Here is a 17,471-nt window from a genome sequence, read left to right as displayed (position 1 = left end):
GGGCCATAGTTCTAACACTGTGTCTCATTCCAGCCCAGCAGTCCTATTCATGTACTTTCCATTTCAGCAGGGTATTTACACGTGTGCCTAACTTAAGCACATGAGTAGTACCACTGAGTTCAAAGTTTGGTACATGCTTAAGTACTTAGTTGAATCCAGGCTGTAATCACGCACCTTGCATTGAATGACTGGCAGTCACCAAAGTATGTACTGTATTATTTGGGAATATTAAGTAAGGACAAATGATTACCAGATGAATTGAATACTGAATTAATGGAGATATCCTATCTCCTAGAACTGGAAGGGACCTTGAAAGGTCATTGAGTCTAGCCCCCTGCCTTCACTAGCAGGACCAAGTACTGATTTTGCCCCAGATCCCTAAGTGGCCCCCTCAAGGATTGAACTCACATGGGTTTAGCAGGCCAATGCTCAAACCACTGAACTATCCCTCCCCCCAAAGCTAAGCTCTTTTCCAGTTGTTAGTCAGACTGTGCCTGGCCCTTGTGTGGTTGCACAGTGGGACGGTACAAGAAGCCTTACTCATTGAACCATCAACACAAGGGCCAGACAAAACTGTAGTCCCTGCAGAGGAGTGTCCAGATGGGTATCTCTTCCTCCAGCCCCCAAGGATTGCAAGACAAAAGTGGTCATGGTGAGACAGGAAAGGGACAAGATCATGCTCCCACTGCACTGCTCAGCAAAACTGGTAAGAAGATGAGAGGAAGCTTAATAAGGGTTATTGTAGCATGTGTACCCCACTGTATTCAAGGGAGCACCCCCTAGGGCTGTGCAGTTCTGCACTATCCATGCAGGCCTGTGCCTATAAATTACAATCTGACCCTAACACTTCAACCAACAGCTCCATGTGTCAAAGTCTACTATATTAACCCACTGTGATGCCTAGTCTATGACCAGGCCAGTGTGCTAGCAGCTCCCATTGGTGTCCTTACTGTTGAAGTTATTTGAGCAAATTAATTTTACATCTTATTTTGTAGAGAGTTTAGAACTTGCCCATAAAAATGGCTGTGTATGAGATTTGCCATACAGGTTCTTTTCAGCACAGCATAGCTGTTCTCATTTATGTGCAAAATTTCATTAAACTCAATTGTCAGAATGAGGAAAATGTGTGTGAAGTTTCTAAATAGAGTTACAGATACTTTTATTCTATGCTTGAACAATAAAATGGTTAGGTTTAAATGTTATAGTCACTTAATCTTTACTTTAGTTTAGTGCCTTCTGGCATCATTTTAAACTTACACCTGATATAAAATCTGTTAACATTTAGTCAGTTAATGAACATGATTGCTAGAACAATGTTTTCATTAAAAAAAAATGAACATTTTGGATTAGTATGTAAATTACCCCATATTGTGGAGTGACATTGCACATTTAGGTACATCCTCAAGGCGTGTGCCTTTTGATTTAATTAACCTTTTGGGGGGCACAGAAGCAGCATATAAGGAAAATTTAACGCCTTGTATGCAACCCACCCACCAAAAAAAAACAACCAACCAAAAAAACTCACCTATTTTTCATCTTTTGGACCCATTCCTGAAATGACACCCAAGCTTGTTGTAGGAATGGGGCCTAATTGTGTGAAATGACTTATTAGAACCTCAGGAAAGTGGGCCTGATCCAAAGCCTGCTGAAGACAATGGGAGTCCTGAGCTAAGCATAACATGGATAGTTGCTAATCACATTTTTCTTTCCCAACACAGAACTTTAATTCTCTTCAGAGCTGTCCTTTGACACCTGGCTATGATAGTAGGAATTAAAGTTACCCATGGTGTTGTATGGGGGGAATCATTATGTATTGAGCCTTATCAGCAGAAACACATTGCTACTGCACTTGGAGCATTAGCAAGTTACACCTATCTGTAGAATTCTCAAAAACAAGTGTTTAGTGTTACTTTAAAAGTCTACAGTATCTTTTCTTCGGTTATAATAGCAAATTGGCAGCCACTATTACATGGTGTCAGAAAAAACCTAAAAGTAAGAAGAGCCTAAATAAATGGACCAACTAAAGTCTCCAGAAAAGTTAGCCTTAGAAGGAAATGCAGCAGAAAACGAGAAAGTGGAAGCAAGAATTTGAGATGTATAACATTGCGACTGGTGCAGAGAAGAAAGATTAATGGCTGCAAACAGCATTATTTCTTCATGTGGAAGATGAAGAAGCAAGAGAGGTATTTAACACCTTTCAATTTGATGATGCAGCAAAGAAAGTAAAAATACAGGTCTTAGAGAATAAGTGTGAGGCATGCTGTGCTCTGCGAAGAAATGTCATGTATAAGAAGCATATTTTTCACTAGAAATCAGACAGAAGGAAAAAATATAGACCAGGGGTCTCAAACTCAAATGACCATGAGGGCCTCATGAGGACTAGTACATTGGCCCGAGGGCCGCATTACTGACACCTTCCACCCCCACCCCCGCCACCCTCGGCCCCGCCCCCACTCCACCCCTTCCATGAGGCCCCACTCCTGCCCTGCCTCTTCCCACCCCTTCCCTGCCCCCATTCCAACCCCTTCCCTGAAATCCCCACCCCAACTCTGCCCCCTTCCTGCCCCCAGAGGGTGTAGGAGAGGTGTGGGGTGTGGCGGGGGCTCAGGGCAGGGAGTTGGGGTGTGGGGTGCAGGAGGGGTGAGGGGTACAGTAGGGGATCAGGGTGCAGGACGGGTGCGACATGGGGCTCAGGGCAGTGGGTTAGGATGCAGGAGGGGCGTGCAGTGAGGCAGGGGGTTCAGTGCAGGGTGCGGCAGGGGGCTCAGGGCAGGGTGTCAGGGTGCAGGAGGGGTGCAGAGTACAGCAGGGGGTCAGGGTGCAGGAGGGGCGCGGCATGGGGCTCAGGGCAGTGGGTTGGGATGCAGGAGCGGTTGGGGTGAGGCAGGGTGTTCAGGGCAGGGGGTTGGGGTGCAGGGTGTTCAGGGCAGGGGGTCGGGGTGCAGGAGGGGTGTGGGGTGAGGCAGGGGCTTCAGGGCAGGAGGTCAGGGTGCAGCAGGGGGTTCAGCTGCAGGAAGGGTTCAGGGGCAGGATCTGGCCCAGCGCCTACCGGGGGGCAGGGCAGGCTCCCTGCCTGCCTGTCTGTCTGCCCTGCCCCACCCCGCGCTGCTCCAGGAAGAGGCTGGAACGTGGGGAAGGGGGGCGGAGGGGCTGTGTGTTGATGTTGCTTCAGGCAGTGCCTCCAGCAGCTCCCATTGGCCGCGGTTCCCCGTTCCCAGCCAATTGGAGCTGCTGGGGGCGCTGCCTCAAGCAACAGCAACACACAGCCCCTCTGCTCCCCCCCCCCCCATGTTCTAGCCTCTTCCCGGAGCGGCGTGGGGCAGGGCAGGCAGGCAGGGAGCCTGCCCTGACCCTGGTGCACGTCCGGCCAGAGCCGCTGTAGGTAAACACTGGGGGAGGGTGGGGTAGCTGCGAGGGGCTCGCGGGCCGCAGATAATAACCCCACGGGCCGCATGCGGCCCGCGAGCCGCGTGTTTGAGACCCCTGGTATAGACCAATATATGACAGATTTAAAACTGGCAGTACACCCTGTGAATTTGGAAAACTGTGACTCACTCATTAAAGACCACATCGCGTGTGGTATTGTATCAAACTCCGTGTAGGTTGTTGAGGGAGACTAATGGAATGGAGCGTATGCCTATAAAATTTGCAGATGACAGCAAGCTGGGAGAGGTTACAAGTACTTTGGGGAACAGGATTAGAATTCAAAAGGACCATGACAAATTGGAAAATTGGCATGAAATCAACAAAATGAAATTCTATAAAGGGAAGTGCAAAGTACTTCACTTAGGAAGGAAAAATCAAATGCACAACAAAATAGAGAATAACTGGTTAGGTGGTAGTACTTTTGAAAATGTTTAGGGGTCACAGTGGATCAATTGAATATGAGCCAACAGTGTGATGTAATTGCAAAACAAAAGAGGCTAATATCATTCTGGGGTATATTAACTTAAGTGTTGTATGTAGGACATGAGAGGTAATTGTCCCGCTCTACTTGGCACTGGTAAAGCCTCTGCTGGAGTGCTAGGTCCAATTCTAGGTGCCACATTTTATGAAAGATGTGGATAAATTGGAGAGAGTCCAGAGGACAGCAACAAAAATGATACAATTTTACAAAACCTGACCTATGAGGAAAAGTTAAAAAACTTGGGCATGTTTAGTCTTGAGAAAAGACAACTGAGTGGAGACCTGATGAGTCTTCAAATATGATAAGGGCTGTTATAAAGAGGATCATGATCACTTGTTTTCCATATCCCACTGAAGGCAGAACAAGAAGTAATGGGCTTGATATGCAGCAAGGGCAATTTAGGTTAGAAAAACATGCTAACTATAAGGGTATTTAAGCTCTGGAATAGGCTCCTAAGGGAGATTGTGGAATCCTCATCATTGGAGGTCTTTAAAAGTAGGTTTGACAAACATCTGTCAGGGATGGTCTTGGTTTACTTTGGTTGTGGATTTGGGATCACATGTAATTCACAAGCATTTCTGGGATCATTCTCCTCTGGAACAGGGGCTGGTAAGTTGGTAATGCATGCTTTACTTCTGGGTTCAAAACAACAGCATTTTACCAAGTGACACTTCCTCCTTTTTCAGAGGCTAGAAGTCTTGTACTCACATGATGCTCTGGAGGGGATGCACTTGAAATACCACACTGAACGCATGTAGGGGACTTGCTCCTGCACTACAGCAGCAATGGTGGCAGAAGTTCAGGACTCAATTTCCCAAATAGCTTAGGGGCCAGGGTGGAGCTAGAACAGGCGAGCAACACTATCAGAACCAATCATAAGCCAGAATTTAAGACACAAAGGGATTGCTTTTACTTTTAGCTTTGGCTGTGTTTAGAGTGTAGCAGGGAGAGAAGCATGAAAGTCATGGAGGACCCTTCTACCCTCCACTTTCCTACCCAAGGGAAGACTTTGAGTCCTTTTGGGATTTTGGGGACATTGAACAGTGTCATCTCAGCAGATACCATAAACAGAGGAGGGTGAGGAGAGTCATGGTCAGGCTACCATATGCAGGGCCGGCTCTGGCTTTTTTGCCCGGCCGTGGCCCCGCTCTCCCCAGCGGCCGGAGCGCTGCGCCGCCCCCCTCCAGGTGCCGCCCCAAGCACAAGCTTGGTGGGCTGGTGCCTGGAGCCGGCCCTGACCATATGTCAGACTAACTGCACATTGAAATTCAGACCAGAGAGTTACAGGGATGATCTTGGTGTGAATACTTTGTAACGATACCCTGCATCACCCATCAAAGTCATCGAAGACTGAACCTAAACTCACTGTTTGCCTAGACAGGTGCTGGGAGGGAGCACAGAGTGGTTTGTACTGACTGGCTGCGAGGCGTAGAGTTTTATATTGTTGTTTTTGTCTTTTATTAGCCTTTTTTCACTCTCCCATATCCTGAGTACCCCATAACTAATAAAGCCCCAATTATGGTTTTGTTTCTCTGGGAATTGTGATAGCTATTTTATTATGTGTGCTCTGACACTCCTCTGTATGAAATTGTGTGTTAGATATCTTCCCACAGGTCAAGCCCTCTGTGTTCTCTGCACTCAGAGGGGTTTCCTTGGGTGGAGTCACTGGATGTCCTCATAGGTGAAGCGAGGACCCATAATTGTGAGGAGAAAAGGGAGATGGCTGCAGCCCCACTGCAGAGCTGGGGTTACATGAGATTTCCCACATACATATGTAGGTTGCTCAGCTACTTTGAGTCATTATGAGCCATGCAGTACCATTCTGCACAGAACATGGAGGGGATGCAAACACAGGAGGCAGAGCCCCCACTCCACACACACACACACCCATAACCATTCGGTTCTCTATATAAAAGTTCAGGATGCTGTTTATGAAAGCAAGATGAAAGTCCATCTGAGAAACAGAGATCAAAGGCATATTACAGGCTACTGTTTAGGAGATCTTATTTCTTAATAATATTAATAGTAATAATAATTAATTAATTAAGTGTGCATCCTAACAGTTGCAGCTGTAATTCCTAGGTTTGTTACAATACTTAAGTGATCAAAACATCTATACAGATATATTATCAGTTATTCCCTTTTTAAGCCTTCTCTATAGAACAATCTATAGTAAAAAGATATTTAGATTCTGATTACAAACAAAAGGACAAATGGATAGTTATCACTCAAATCTTCCACACCTCATTGTACCTCATTTCTGCAGTTCTAATATGTGGGCACAAGGCAGAGTTTACTGGCAGAAAGCTTTACCTGTTTTAATTTTTTTTAAATCTATAATATAGACCTAACCATTCAAGATTATGTCTGAACAAACTAATTTCACAGGAACTCAATAATTCATTTATTAAAGGTCTTTGTTGTGCATACAGTTTCTCTGATACATGTCCCAGGAGTTTAGATAATGCAATTCCAGCTGCTTAATTGAATTTGATTTTCACAGTTCTGCAAACTAAAATTGCAAAACCTAACATAGTAAGCCACGTTAGTAGTTAAAAGTTTCTCAAGCCTAAAGCTAAAATATGCTGTCTGGGAGCACACCTCTCTGTGGCTTCTGCTGCATTCCCAATCTAATAAATATTTGATCACAAGCTGCTTTTGTTTTGTGTTTGTTGTTGCTGTTGTTATTTTCTTTTAAATAGCAACTCCTGCAGTTTGTATACCATATCAATGAAAGTTTGTTTATTCAAGCCTACTTAATGAGAGAAATAATTTTGAAAGGCAGATTCAGTTGTTTGTTATAATGACTAATATCAGTCACTAATCAATTTATATTCATTTACATTTTGACAATATTTGGGCCTAATTTTGCAATTTAATGATGAGTAAAAAAGTGTTGTTGATCTTTTAGAGAGGCATGAAAGGGGCCATAACAGACGGATGAATTGATTCAAGGTATCCACATATGTGAAATCTGCAATAAATAGAGGACACAATATGCAGAAAAACCACTGAACCCATAAAAGGTTCCTGACCATCTTTGGTCCTGATTTCCGAATAGGAAAGATTGGTGGACTACCTACAAAGGACATTTAGAAACTTCTGTTGCACAACATATCAAGTAAAAATACAATTATTCATTGTAAATTGCCATTTCCTCATGATAGAATTCCAGATGACAGATAACAATGACCCATAATTTGTGAGTGGTTCTTTCCAGAAATTATCTTTGATATATTGGTTCAAAGACACCACACTGTGCTTTGGCTCTGCACATACCAAATGTGTTAGCAGAACAGTCAATGCAAATAGCAAAAAACTAGATAAAACCCCTGTTGACTACAAGAGATCCACATTTAGTATTGTTAGAATACTGGAAAGTTTTACTATAGAACTCTCAAAGTTTTATTATGAAGCTTACCCTTTCAGAGACTTGAGGGCAGGAGGACAAAAACCTTAGTGCCAATAGCTGCTAAACTTTGTGAGTTACAGACAGTTAACTCTGGAAATATTTACAAAAGATTATGTGACAAAACTAGAACAAAAAAAAAATACTACAACAAGAATGCCAGTCAGTTACCCCCATTGCAAGTGGAAAAGAATGTTATATTTCAAACATACAGCGCTGTTCCGTAGGCAGGTTGCCAGCCACATCTGCCCCAAGACCATACATCATCATAATCACCTCAGAGGGTCAGTCTTACAAGAGTCGCTGGCTGTTTCTTGAGACAATTCATAAAGCTACTGACAAGTACTTGTGTACTGTCAATAGTAATACTTGCACACCTTGTCATTTACAGTGGAAAACACAAAAAGGTAACAAAGGCTCTAGGTGGCAGGTCCACCTCAACGGCTGAGCAGGCCATTGCAGAAAGAATTGATTTGAGAACAAGAAGTGTCCTTTTGAGGTTCTGAAACAATACTTGCTAACAAATATTGATTACTTCACCTCCATGCTAGGTATATCCATTTGTGTGTTTTACTAAATGACTGTATTAACTTTGGGCTGCTATTTTTGTTTAAAACACTTTGCATTTGATTTTTTTAAAGGAGGTTTAACAATAGCAACTAGAGTCAGGGAAATTCACTCCTTCCATGTGACAGATGTATAAACTTTAGTAAACTTACCTCATGTCATATGACTGATGAGGAAATATTGATCAGATCCAGGACTGCTAAGCATCTCATCTTAATGACACAATGTTATCTTGGATATAAATTGCGTTAGATACTTAACTATAATAATTCTTGCTCATATACGTGTAGTTAAATTGATATGCAAATTTGCAAGCAAGAAGGATTTTTTCCAAAATTCCCAAGACAAATTAGCAGGGTTTCCATTTCTTCCAGAGCAAGGAACAACTATTAGGATTAGATGGCCAAATCGGAGATGATCATTTTCCTGTGGCAGAGGGCATTGGTAATTCTTGGTACTTCCCATTCTCATTTTCAGAGTTTCTATTCTGCTTTCCCTAAAACTGTAAGTGAGGATATCAGCCAATGCTGATGAAAATGAAAAGAAATATTTAACTTTTAAACAAGCTCCCAGTCCTGTGTATTTCTGGAGCTGCAGTGATCATGAATCATCATGCTACTCACGGGTGACTATCAAGTTTAACCTCAGAACAGAATCCTTTAGTTATGATGAGACTCATAACATGTTTATACAACGATAAAAGTGATTTTGCTGTTCTTTGTATCATTTCAAAAAAGTGCAGAACAATAACAATGAAAAAACAATAATCTGAATAGAGAAAAGAAAGGCTCCTGTTAAACAGCACTGGTTTTAGTATCTGTTGCAGGAACGTTATTTTCAAGGGAAAAGATGTCAGGGTACAGAGAAGGAGGAAAATCTTGACTAAAGGCATGGAATTGTGACATGTATAACCCTAGAAATGTATCATTACTTTTCTCAACAATGAAGATGAATCTTTGACATAATGCAACTTGTTCTAATTTTGGTTTTGTAATTTAAATAGGGATGTATAACCTTTACAAAAAGAGTTGATTGAAGACAGAATGGAAGACTGAAGTTACTCAACCCTGAACCCAATTACCTCTCCACTTTTGTCCTAAATTGGCTATGGTGTGATTTCTCATTTGACAAGATACTAACTACCCTTGTCAGCTAATCTACTAGCTTACATATTGACCATCTATTGCCTTAAGATGCCTGTTATTTTCTTTGCATCAATTACTCATCACTCTCTCTGCTTGAAGTCACTTTGTTTACAAGTTAAATAGTTGATTCTTCAATGCTATTGCCCACAACAGCATTCTCTCCATGAATGATAAGCATATTTCACAGTGTAGGAGTATATTTTCTCCAACTGCTACAAAAAACCTCCAAGGTATGGCAGATGCTTGAAATGGTTATGTATTAAAAAAATCTGCACACTTTGTAGAACTACCACCATCATTCCTCTCTCATACACCTACTCCCCCACACAATAAGGATAATGACATTAGGTGAGATTTAAAATACATGCATGTGCCACACAATAAGGCAATGGCATTTTGGTGAAATGGAAATTCATGAAACTGGCAAAATGACAAAATTAGTGAGAGATATTCAGCCTAAATGTTAGTCATTTGTCAAAAGATACCACAGTTATATTTATTCCCTGTTCTAAACATAAGAGTAGAGTATATAAGATATCGCTGAGCGGTTACTGTTAGGACATGGTGACTTGTTAACAATTTCTTTCTTTGTTCAGTCTGATTGCATACTATACTAATCTGAGCTGGCTGAAAGGGGTTGTGCCAAAAAAATGAAATTTTTCACAAAAATAAAAAGTGTAAAGATTTTCATTTTCATTGAAAACAGATTTTTTTCCAACAACCCTTCCTATCCAAAAATGTTAAAAAATATTTATATGTCAAAAATTGTTGTTGGAAAAAAATTAAATTGAACTTTCATTAACCCTTTATTTAGTTGCCAGATGTTGAGTTTCTTTATTTTTTAGCTTATTTAATTTTGTATTTCTTTATCTTTATTAAGTTACTGCCTGAAAGCCAATGTGGCTTTTGCCCTGGGTGTGATAATTCAGATGTGATCTTTGCACTCCGGCAAATTCAGGAGAAATGTCATGAGCAGAATCAAGACTTATATGTAATTTTTGTCAATCTTACTAAGGCCTTTAACTCTGTAAATCAAGATGGCCTATGGATAGTCCTCCACAAGTTTGGTTGCCCCAATAAGTTTGTCAACATGCAGGAATGAAGGTTTGTGTCCTTGACAAAGACTGCTTCTCAGCTACCTTTGTTGTCACCAATTTAATAAAACAAGGTGGTGTGCTTGTCCTGACATTATTTAGCATCATGTTTACAGCTATTCTAATGGATGCATTCAAAGACATTGATTGTGGCATATATATATAATGCCATAAGGATGGTGGTGTCTTGAATCAGCATTGCCAGCATGCAAAGACAATTATTCACAAATTACTGTTTGCTGATTGTGCTTTATTGTGCACGCAGCAAAACATTTTGGTGTTATGATCAGTCTAAAGAAAACAAAAGTCATGGTCCATCCTGACTGGGAAATATTGCAACTACTCCAGTTGTGTCCATAGATTATGTACCGCTCAAGGTCATCGATAAATGTTGCTACCTAGGCAGTGTTGTTTCATTAGATGGCATGATTTACAAAGACATTATGAAGTACATTAGTGCAGCCAGCAATGACTTTGGAAAACTTCAATGTTTTCTCTGGAATGAAGATGGTGTCAGAATGCAAATAAATTGATGTTTACTGCACTGATGTCATCACCCCACTCCTCTACAGTGATGATATGTGGACTACTTATCAACATCACATATAATGTTTGGACTAATTCCACCTACAATGTCTATGGTGGATAATGGGAATTAAATGGCAAGATCTGGTTCCTAATACAGAGGTCCTTGAGTGCTGCAACATTAACAGGCATTGAAGCTTTTATAGTGAGAGCTCAGCTGAGATGGTGTGGTCATGTGGTCCGTATGTCTGACAGTGGAACACCCAAGGCCATCTTTTATGGAGAATTGCAGACTGGAACTCATTCTAGGGCCAGACCAAGAAAATGGTACAAAGACAGTCCCTAGGCCAACCTCCAATCTTGCAATGTGGACCTCAACATCTGGGAGCTATTAGCTCATGACAAGATCCAGTGGAGGCAGCTCTGCCTCCTTGGACTGAGAGATTTTGAGTGCTTGTGTATTGCTGCAATTGAGTAGAGACATGCAAGGCGTAAAGATAAAAGCAGTGCACATCCATCTACAACTGTCATCACCTGGGGCACTTGCAGATGGGGCTGCAGGTCCAAAATTCGTCTTTGGTCTCATCTCAGGACCCCAATAAGTGTCTGTAACTCATCCGTTGAACTTGACATGCAACTCCATCACCATCATCATCATTTAGTAGCCACTTGTTGAGCTTCTTTAGTTTTCACTACTATTTGTTCTTATTTTTCTTTTAAAAAAATAAAGGTTGCATTTTTCATTACTTATTTCCTTCTCTTGGTGTTATACCTGTATTAGGGTTAGTCAAAGGTGCCAATTATTATGGCAATTTAAATATATACATATATATTAAATTTCCCCCAAAATTGTTTTCTTTGTTCAATGAAAACCACAACCCCCACAAATATTTTCAGTAAAAATGTTCAGTTTTTGAAAATCAAATAGTGCAGATTGCCACCAAAAACACATACAATTACCAAACCAGTTTTAAATTTCAGTTATCATATTTAACAACAAAAATTTTGACTAAATTGAAAAAAAAAAACCTCTACTTTCATGGTCTTCTGCAGAGGCTAATTTAAAGTTTCAAATGTTCCTTATAGATATGAAACCAGTGGATGGAATTCAGCTACAGTTATGCTGCACTGTGAGAAAAAAAGCGCTAATGCACCATAAAGAAACCCACTCCACCAGCCTCATAGCCAAACTGCAGGCCTGAAGTTCATGCCAGTTAATGCTCATCTGACTGGAGTATGCCTGACTGCAAACCACATTCACATGCACACATTCTATAAATAAATGAATAAAAAGAAAAAAAAACAACTTTGTGGCAGCATTATACTTTCAGGGCAACTTCAGTGTACACACACACACACACACACACACACACACACACACACACACACACACACACACACACACACACGTATGTGGGTGCTATAATGTTTTTTTCCCTTTGTATTATTTTATTTATTTATGTATTACCTGGACCTGATTTTTAAAAGGGCAGTCATGCAATTGTGCAGAAATGTACACAGTTAATATGCATGAACTTTCCCTCTTTTTTTATGTGTCTGTGCAGATTTTTGATATTTGCGAGCTCAACTGTCAAGTTAACAGCATAACTGGTCAGATGTATATTTATAGCTCCATTCTATGCAAGGAATCATGGTGACCTAGTACCTGGCCTTTTAAAAAATGATGATCTAAATGCACCTATCAACATTTCTAAGGAAGTGTGTATAATCACAAACAAAAGTAAAACGATAAACTCACATCTCCAATTGCCTCCTTCATTGTTTCAGAGATTCAATCCTCCTAATGCATCTTATTAGATCAAAAGTTTGAATAAATAGATGGATCTTGCAACATAGGTCTGTTACAAAGCCAGCTGAAGTGAGTGGAAAGATTTCCCAATGAATTTTGGATCAGATTTCACGTGTAAAATTCTCTCCAGCCAATGTGGGAAGCAAATTCCAGACCAAATTCTGTAGATTTGCAGAAATCAATAGAAGAAAACATTTGGTTTGTTTTCAGAATGGTTTTAAATGGCTCAGCCAAGCTGTTGTAAGTAATGCTATGGTAATACAGTATATAATGAATAGACTGGTACCATATTTGTGAGAAAGTTGTCTTATTGGTGAACTATAGACATCAGAGATGGAAAACAGCTATTTGGTCAACTAATACAGTCTTCCTGCTGATGTAAAATTGATCTCTATTGCATATTTACTAGTGTCTAGTGTAGGTTTAAATGTCATCACTTCTTTTTGGAGTTCTTTCCACAGGATAGAATCATAGAGCTCAACTAGTCCATCCCTCCGTACTGAAGCAGATTAAGTATGGCGAGATAATCCCAGACAGGATAGCTGAGGAGTTGGTAGCCTAGAGTGGGTGCCCTCGAGGGACCTTGGAGGGGGAACACAAGTGCACTTGCCCTGACCTGTGATACACATCACCTAAGTTTCATTTAGCTATGCTCCTCTTAAGATCCAAATGTCACAAACACTGTTATTCCACAATCTGATGACCCCACACCAGGGGAAATCTAATTCTGCCTGTGCTGTCATCATGAAAAGCTCACTACTCCTATCTCCCTCAGATCCTCAAGACCTGTCATGTAGAAGCTGGAAGCCAATCCCAAACTGAACTCCAAACAATACTTTAAGTCCACTACAAGAAAATAAAACACTTTTATCATAGCTGCCAAAAATCTGTTGAAAAAATTAGATCACATGCTTGATGTCTGAATTTGATCCAAAATTTGTTGTGCTTCTTTTTAAAGAGCTGAAACTTGGCAGGATAAGCTCCCCATTTGGGAATGCGTGGTGGTATGGGATTGTCTTTGAAATGTGGAATCTGCTTTGTCTTCTCAGGTTGCTATGTCACTGTTGCAGTAATAGCTGATGTATATTGTACTGGCACCTTAATGTAACTGAACTTCTGATTAAATGTGAATAAAAGAGCTGAGATAAAGACAAAAACATAATTCTGACATTAAAAAAAAATCTAGAAAACAAAACATAGTTACTGCTAAACTCACTCCATAATCCAGTAAACGGTGATATTGACAAAAGACTGTAATGCTGGCAGACTAGGTGCCAGCTCGTGCCAAGGCACACAGCTCACTAAACACTGACAAATGCATAGCTGGAAACCAGTCTGACTTATCTGTGGGTTAGTATAGTTAAAATAGATATTAGTGTTAGAAGAATGTGTTTAGTATTTAAACTGTATGGAATGCTTGTAGGATGGTGCATGTATTAATCCTATTTATAATATCTGTATCCAATGCTATAAGGTAACACTTCAATGTTTGCTCTATAACTGTAAAATGTGTCTTCAGAAACTCTGTAATTCACAAAATGGGACAACAACTTCACCTAATGCAAAATACTTGAGTCCTACAGAAGGTATTATCTCCTGCTCATCAGGAAGGACGACTGAATCCAAAAGGGCCATTGTGGAACAACTTTGTCAATTGCTCTCGCCCCCCACCCATGAAAAGATTAGTGCAGAACCCCTCATCCCATCAGCTTGTACTCTAGGGAAGTGGTCATAAAAATCCCGGACCAGAAGGAATTGGAGTATTTTTATGCTGTTTGGAATCTAAGGGGCAAAGATTCCTAAACATAAGCAAGAGATCCCCAGGACTAACCTGGGTTAGCCCTAATGGACATATAGAGCTGGCATATTTCAGCAGCTCTATCACCATCTGAAACCTAAAACTGCAACTTATTTGTGTGTGTATGTTTATCTGTTTTAACCTTGTAAATAACTCTCATTTCTTTTTTCTAGTTAATAAACCTTTAGTTAGTTTATTATAGGATCGGCTACAAGCGTTGTCTTTGGTGGGAAATCTAAGGTGCAAATTGACTTGGGGAAGTGACTGGTCCTTTGGGACTGGGAGTAACCTGAATATTTTGTGATCTTTAGTGTGGTGTAAAGTGACCATCTATCACAGGGTAAAGCAAGATAGATTGGAATGCCTAAGGACACTGACGGGACTCTATGTTAAGGCTCTATAGTGCCTGAGGAGTTTACACTTGTTACTTGGTTGATGAAATCGAATTATAGAACTTGCAACCAGTTTGGGGGTTGTGCCTGCTTCTTAACAGTCTGCTCTGAGGTTGGTATTCTCGCTCGTGAGCCACTCCAGACAGCATGACAAAGACCAAGGACCAAATTCTGCAAGCGCACATGCTGATCCCATGCCACCCTGTTAAATCAATGGGCTGGAGGGGGTGTCAATTAAGTCAGTTTGGGCCAAGTGTAAGGCATAAACAATAAAAAAATACAGATGTCTGCCTGTATAGATCTGTAATCTGTTATTAATGTGATAATTCAGCCTGTAAAACTTCCTTCCAGTTCAAAAAATATTGCAAGGGTTTTTTTTTAACATATATTTCAGTGCCTCTCTCCCAGGATGTGATGGTGAGTGCAAACGCTAGAGAGAGAGAATGTGTGCGTGTGTGTGTATGTGTGTGTGTGTAGAGAGAGGAAGAAAAAAATTAAAAAAGTATAAAAGTGGAACCACAAGATGCATGCTGAACATCACCAGTCACTCAATCACTTGTGTTGTTGCATCTTATTTCCCACCCTTCTTTAGCTGTCTACTTAAACTGTACATTCTTCAGGGCAGAGACCTGGGGCAAGGTCAGAGGTAGGTATACATCAGTCCAAGTGAATCTAAGAGTGTGCAAGCTGTGGTGTTTTACATGTTTAAAGGGGTCAGAAGCGAGGGATATAGCAAGTTCCAATATCTATAACTTATGCCTACATCCTCTTCATAATTGTTTTTTTCTGCTACATAATTGTCCCACACAACTGGCCTCCCTTTTCTCTGGTGCCTTTCATCAGCAACACTTCCTATATTGTGATGACCTGCCTTTGGGTGAGTGGCAACTTGGCCTTCCAGTCAGGTCACCAATCTGCTTCGACTCCTTCAGGGGTAACAAAATCCAAAGAAGTATGAAGAATCCCACATCCTTGGGAAGAGTCTTCAGTCCACCTCTGGATCCGTTTGAGTGGCTCATCCTCACCCCCTGGCTCTCGGCATCTCTATCCTCTCCTCACTCCTGAGAGGAGGGGTAGGAAAGGTGATTGGTAGGGGAGCCCAGACCCTCCTACTCCACCGAGTTCCAGACCAGGGGTCTCTGAGAGGCAACAATATCAGTGCCTCGAGGCTGCCTCCCTGGGCCACTTCCTACCATTCACCACTCCCCAGTCTCAAAGTCTTACATACAATAACAATAATAATAATAAAAATAATTTGACCCTTCAGGGCTGTGCTGCTAGCCCCTTCCTGGAGTGAAGGCTTCTGCAGCACCCTTGTTCAACAGCTCTCAGGATAGGTTTGTTTTCTACCCTGTGTCTCTCTTATTTAATCTCCTTCCTCCAGCTAGCGTAGTCTCTGCTGGTGTGGGCAGATGGGGAGGCAGAATCACCTAGGCCCAGAACTGCTCCTTAACCCCTTCAGTTCTAGCAGGGGCACCCCAGTGCGGGGTCAAATAAGAGGTACTGTGAGAAGAAGTTCTATTGCATGTTAATGAGCCAAGTCTGACTGAATCTAACAACATAACTGAACCTATGGAAGTCTTTAGTTAATGTGGTATACATGCCAAAGTCTCTAGAAGAAGGTAAATATTTTACCACTTCAGAGTTCAGCCCCTTGTCTTCTTACTTGTTCATAAAATGGTTAGCACACGTGGGGTACTACATAGAATAATAAATTCCTTTTTCTTGCTGAAAAAAATTAAGTAAATTTGATTAACTAACTTGGTAACATGAGGAAATGAAAGCAGAGGCTAATGGCAAATTTTTTTTAGGAAATAAATGCCAACCAAGTAGTATATTAGACCCTGGCACGGCTATTAGTCATTACCATATTAAAAGTAATGACCATATGTTATTAGCATTACACTAAGTATTTCAATTCAGTTTTTAAAAGGGACTGCAAAAAGAAAAATAAAATAGTACCTTTGGGCTATTTTCTTCTCCCCTCCTTTTTTACTTCAATTTCTTCACCTTATTTTTCTTCGTCCGACACCTCTATCCCTCCTTCCTTATAAGCCAAATAAACACAGTGTGTGTGTGTCTATATATATATGCCACCGTGTACATTATATATCTATACCTATAGATATGCCACAATGTATATTTACATTGTGTAATATCAATATGTATAGACACCTATATTAAATTTATATTGTGGCCTAAATTTGAGATTCAGACTCTAAATTGGCAAGCATCTCTAGTGCACTAATTTTAAATAGTGTGTCTAATTACCAGGCATGTCAAATTACCAGGCTTATCATACCTCTATTTTGTAGAGGGATGGATACACTTATTCTGAAAATATCAACAATAACTTTCACAATTAGTTTTAAAATAACTGAATCATTTTAGCAGTCTCCCTGTACATTCACATATGTAATGATTTATGAACTGCTTTTTCTATCTGTCTCTTGGTTTTAAAAATCTGCACTTCTCCTAATTGTTTTTATATTGTTTGCCAAAGAGCTGTTATCCTTCCACCAGCTCCAGTGCTTTACATGTTCTGTGGTTTCCAGGCTGTCAATCCCACACCTTTCATGTGTACTAATCATACACATACTCACACTCTTAAATGTAATGAGGAAGATATTAATAGGTTTTTCTTACAGAGTAGTGAGAAAAAGAATGAAAGGAAGCAGTCATACAAGGATGAAACAGTGAGGTTTTGGGGTTAGTGTTAATGAGGTAGGTTGGAGTTTTGAAAATCTTAGGGAAATATATGAGATTCTGAGATGAAATTAATGGAACAGATGTGTAATATGGTTTTGCTTCCTGGAATAAGAGG

The sequence above is a fragment of the Emys orbicularis genome, chromosome 5, assembly GCF_028017835.1.
Source record: "Emys orbicularis isolate rEmyOrb1 chromosome 5, rEmyOrb1.hap1, whole genome shotgun sequence".
Classification (NCBI taxonomy): Eukaryota; Metazoa; Chordata; order Testudines; family Emydidae; genus Emys; species Emys orbicularis.
The sequence above is the reverse complement of the archived record's forward strand: the minus strand, read 5'-3'. Positions refer to the sequence as shown.